Below are 6,000 nucleotides of genomic sequence, written 5' to 3' on the forward strand. Positions count from 1 at the left end.
CCCAGCTTTTCAGAGGACTGATGATTTTTCCATCCTTCCCCTTGTAAAAAACATTGTAAGCTAACAAAGAGTACCTTTACATTGTTAGGGATTTTGAAGTGGGAAAAAACATTACAAAATTTTTTTTTAGAATTTGTTTCATATTTTTGTATTTACCAACATATGGATAAAATTTCATAAAACATTTTGTACATGATCAAATACACAAATTTACATCACATTCCCTCCTAAATAACGTGGTTGCCCATAGGAAACCCAAGGTAGCTCACAAGCTTATCCCCTGACTCCTATAGAACCCTTATCTCAACACATTTCACAGAAACAAATCTCCTTCTTCAGGAGTATAGAAGGTGAATTTTCTATATGACAAAGAAAATAAGTACAAACCATTCAATATGTATAAATTCCACAATTCCACTTTTCTTTCGCAAATATAATATTCCAATTGGTTTACCTTTTAAAAAATTATGCAATAATAACTGAGCTTTAAACCCTGCAAAACAGGCACCATTCAGAGCTGGAGGTGGACAAAACAGCAAAACTATTTCAGCGCTGGATCTTCACCGGATGACTATTTACATCAATCCATAAAGTTTATCCATTATATGTTTTAGAAACTGATTCATTGTTGAATATTAAGAAAAGATATCACTAATGAGATTGTTTCCCACTTGGAGTTCTCAATAACACAGCTCAACAGTAAAAAAAATTTTTTCACTTTAATATATTTATTGTATTTCAGGACTGCTGAATCTAGAAATTACATCAGTTTCATTGAATTGGCTCTAGTTTTGGTATACAGGAATCAGAATAGACGATTTTACCAACAATGAATGATACCACAGCATAATATTATCAATCTTTATTTACACTGATGTTTTGCATTTTAAATAATTAATTGTAGCATTAGTTTCATGGAACTTTCATTTGACTTATTTTTATTCATACATTTTGTTTTTTTACAGAAATGAGTTCTTTAATAAGTTGTTTAATTGACCCTAATGTATTTTGTTACATTTCTGGTAAATATTCTCAGCAAAAACAGAGAAGAAAAATTACAGAAATTGTGAAACAAGCACATCTTGCATCTTTTGGTAATGAACTGGAGTACCAAGATAAGTATTGGGCTCCCCATATGGTATGCAAAACTTGTGCAGTGTCTACGTCAATGGAAAAATAGAAAACTGAAAAGTTTGAAATTTGGTGTACCAATGGTATGACGAGAGCCCAAAAATCATCCTAATGATTGTTATTTTTGCGCTGTGAATGTAAAAGGTTTCAATCGTTAGAAGAAAAACAAGTGGGAATGCCTTGATTTGGAATCAGCAAGACGACTTGTGCCGCATGGTGCCTATGTTCCCATACCAGTGTTCAGTACACTCCCTGATATTCCTGTATCCGACATGGAGGATATACAGGGAGTGTAATCCAGAAGTTAGCAGGAAGTGAATCTGAAGGAAGTGTTTCATCAAACCAGCAGTTCTCCCAAAAAGAGCTCAAAGATTTAATACATGACCTAAGTCTGTCAATACAGCATCTGAACAAAACAAGCATCCAGGCTAAAAGAAAAGAGTTTGAGACCGGAAGTTAAAAATAACGGTTTATAGGACAAGAGAAGTGACACTCCGACCATATTTCAGTGAAGATGGAGACTTTGGCCCTGATTCATCAATAAAATGGGCGTACGCTGAACGCGCGTACGTTCGCGCTTCCAGCGAGCCGTTTTCCTGCGGTCTGGAGCTGAGTGCGCTCGTACACTCGCCCCCTCACTGCCAGCCGGATTCCTGCCTTGATAATAATGAGCAATAGGGGGCGCGAATCTGCCAATTAAGGCGATTAGTTTTCAGCTGCGCAATTAAGGAGGATCTGTTAAGCTGTCACTGGTGAGATCATAGCAATTAATTAGCGTGCACCTGCTCTCTGTTCTGTGCGTATCTACAGTCCATTACAGGTCAATTAGAATCTTTAATGCTTCATCTTCTTTTGGGTAAGTGCTACTTTTTTAGGTTACATTGTACTCATTACCAAAATGAATTATTTATTGCTACATTTGTTGCACTGTTTTCATACTTTTTGGTTTCCTTTGCAACACTGCAAACTAATTGAGATCAAGATGTATATATACTAGTAAGCACTTCATAATATGTCATCTAACAATAGTATGAATTGTACAAATTTGTCACCAAGCATTTGTGATCTAATTAAAATATCATTGTCGTTTGTCTTGATAGAAATCAAATAATTTAAAAAAGGATTATTGTGAAAGGTGGTTTAAAAAAACGTTTAGTGATTTCACTTGTGTATACATGTCAAAATACAATTAAATGCATATAAATACATATGCATTTTCATTAATATTATTTAACTAGACTGATTTGCGGGGAGGGGGGGGGGGGTCATCAAGTGCTTGGATGGTATGCATTGATGTGACTTTGTAATCCCCATTATTGTTAGTTTCATCTTTTGCTGCAATGTTTTTGTGCTTGGTTTGTAATGAGTTTCTGTTGTTTAGCAAATCTTCTGCAATGTTTTGTCATTTTTTAAACTAATTTTCAGTACAAATGTCTGCATGCTTTCCACTCCAAACTACTACTTGAAAACCCTGTTTGCCTTTGTCCCATTTTCAAAGTCACATCTTGGTTTTTGAATGTATTATGTACATATTTATTACTCTGACATTTGCACTCATATTGATTTGCTGCCACACAACTCCTCTGTTCATTTGTGGTCACATCACTGCAAACTAATTTCTATCAAGCTGGATATATACTAACTGGCACTTTCAAATATGTCATCACACAATAGTATGAGTGTAAAAAAATATGTGAACAAACATTTATAATTATTATAATAACTATAGTAATTACAATTATATTTATATATACACACACACACATATACATATACATTTATATCTATAAAAAGCAAACAAGAACGTGTGTGTGCTTGTGACTTTTGTGGCAAAAATCTAGTCCGATGGCAAAGCCGAGGCTTCGCGCGCGGACAGTCGCAAGATTTACCTGCAGGAGGCATCATAAGCCTTTATATAGGCGCCTATGTAGAGGAGCTGAACTTAGTTAACTCTTGCCCAACAGGAAAGAAATAGGTCATTTTAAAATATGCTTTTTTCTTAATAGAATATAGATGTTTTTTTTAGGGCTAAGGGTAATATGTGTGCCCTTAGAAAGAATGCTTTTTTAGGGGAACAGTGACTTTTAATGCGATCTCACCAGCGAAAAACTGCTGGGTATATGCAGCCCCGGCCGCAAGCTTATTCAGTTTTTGAATTGCGCGAACGACCTTCCGATTTTTCTTAATGAATCAGGGCCTTTGTGTACTGTTGTACTACTAGCCCATATGGGAGGACCAGAATACCGAGCAGAAGACTGGCGGCTTTTCATAGACTCCAAGTTTGAAATCTGTTTTACTGCATATTGGAAACTGCTATACATCAATTCCAATTGGTCACTCAACAAAACTTAAAGATGAATATGAAAATATCAAAATGGTCTTTGCTATCATGAACACCAATGGTCCAGATGTGTTGATTTAAAAAAGGTAAACTTCCTACTTGGACAGCAAAGTGGATAACACAAAGTAGCCATGTTTCATCTGCTTGTGTGATAGTAGAGCAAAGCAGAATCACTGGAAAGAAGTGACATGGCCTCCAAGGGAAAACATAAAAAAGGTGCAGCGAACATCATTACTGAGCCAATGATTGACAAAGAAAAATACATTCTCCCACCACTACACACAAAGTTGGGATTAGCCTCCTGGGCGGTTCATTTCTGTCCGGATTTATATGTGTAAAAGTGGTACATTGTTTTTCATGAAAATTTATTTTACAGTATAATAAATAAGAATGAGTATACTAAAGTTTGAAACACAAAATCATGTCAAAATAGAAAATTAAATAATTTAAAAAAAAAATTATTAAATTTAATGAAAAAAAAAATATTATACTCATACAGTTATTTTATACTTTAAAATAAATTTTCATGAAAGACAATTTACCGCTTTTACACAAATAATTCTTCTGTATTGTGTCAATATAGGTATTTTGTATTGAATGCAATACAAATAGATTTGAATTTTCCGCCCTGCCCCGAACAGAACATCCCTACGCACCGGGAACTCCCCGGTGACTCATCGAGTGCGGAGAATGCGCTGACCGGAGGAAGGAAGAAGATGAGGATCGCAGAGAAGGATGCCGGCAGATCAGGTAAGCGCTTTATTTACTAAGGTTTTCCATGGGTTTACCTACCCCGAGTGTGACTTGGGGTTACCGTTTCCAGCATTTTTTTTCTACCCCGAGTCACACTCAGGGTTAACGTTGGGGGGGTTAATGAAGCAATTTGTTGGCGCTCTGAACAAGAACGGTGATTGCTTCAAATACATTTGTAGATTCTTCCCTGAAATGGATTCAAATTTCACAAGTTACATGACTGATACTGAAGCTTCTGCCTGGCACAGCTATGTCATGGTTGTCAAGAACTTCTTGGGTAACCATAAAGCACAAAAGTATGAAGAACTGGTACAAAACTTGCTCTTAAACTCTAAAAATGTGGGTGCTACTATGAGCATAAAGGTACACTATCTCCATAGCAATTTGAAAAAATTTCCAGAATACCTTGGTGGTTTCAGTGAGGAACAGGGGGAGAGGTTCCATCAAGATATAAAGGTGATGGAAGAAAGGTATCAGGGCAGATGGGATAGACACATGATGGCCGGCTATTGCTGAAGCCTTCAACGTGATTGTCCTGATCATCAGCATAAAAAGAAATCATACAAACTGAGTTTTGCAAAGCCTTCATTGTGATTAGTTTTGTAAATATACTGAATATAGAATATATATTGACATTAAGTATTTCAAAAATGTAATTTTGTATACGTAGGCATATCTATCTAATTTTGCTTAATTTTCATGTTTCAGTTTTCTATGAGGTCATTATTTGGAATCCGTGCATCAAACATAACCTTAAATGACTTTAATCTGTTTGGCAAGAAAATTTGTGTTGACTAGTTCAATCATTAACTTCATTATATTGCCATACTGTAATTAACGCTCTATATTATCACACAGAAGGTTATCCAACATATAAAATAAATACTTTTGTTACTAAAAAGAGAGCATGCCATTAAGTTTTTTTTCGAATATGTCAATATGATGAAGTTAATGATTGTTATTTGAGAACTCCAAGTACTGGATAAACTTTATGGATTGATATAAATAGTCATCTGGTGAAGATTCCGTGCTGAGGTAGCTTTGCTGTTTTGCCCACCTCAAGCTCTGACTGGTTCCTGTTTTGCAGGGTTTAAAGCTCAGGCTGCATACTTTTTTTTAAAGGTAAACCAATTGGAATATGATATTTGTGAAAGAAAAGTTTGTACATATTGAATGATTTATACTTATTTTTTCTGTCATATAGAAAAATCCCCTTCCATTCTCCTGAAGAAGCACACTTGTTTCTGTGAAACGGGTTGAGATAAGGGTTCTTTAGGAGTCAGGGGCATAAGCTTGTGAGCTACCTTGGGTTCCTATGGGCAACCACATTTTATAGTAGGGAATATGATGTAAATTTGTGTATTTTGTACAAAATGTTTTATAAAATTTTATCCATATGGTTGTATTTAAAAAAATGAAACACATTTAAAAAAAAATGTTGTAATGTTTTTTGCCACTTCAAAATCCCTAACAATGTAAAGGTACTCTTTTTGTACTCGTTTGTGAATAAATAAAAGTGGGATGTGACTGTACATACAAAACCCCTTTCATTAAGGAATCCAATTCAATTGATTGTAATAAAAGAAAAGAAAATGTAAGGCTAGCTTTAGATAGGTGTGAATTTGCAGGGCTGATATTACTACCTTGAACCCATAAATTAAACCCTGTATTTTACTCGTGGCTGCCAATAGTCAAACACTGGTACATTAAGAACTTGGGCAGTGTTTGGGGCAGCTGAACTGGTGCTAAATATGTAGGTCAGTGTTTTTTCTCAA

At 35.3% G+C, this 6,000-nt stretch overlaps 1 protein-coding gene across 1 annotated transcript in view; it reads left to right on the top strand.

The window, feature by feature from the left end:
• The window catches only part of LOC140322786 (NXPE family member 3-like), a gene marked incomplete in the record, with an annotated part of 61,173 nt that overhangs the window by 6,168 nt on the left and 49,005 nt on the right, over nt 1–6,000 (top strand).

Source organism: Pyxicephalus adspersus, chromosome 2, assembly GCF_032062135.1.
Source record: "Pyxicephalus adspersus chromosome 2, UCB_Pads_2.0, whole genome shotgun sequence".
Taxonomy (NCBI): domain Eukaryota; kingdom Metazoa; phylum Chordata; class Amphibia; order Anura; family Pyxicephalidae; genus Pyxicephalus; species Pyxicephalus adspersus.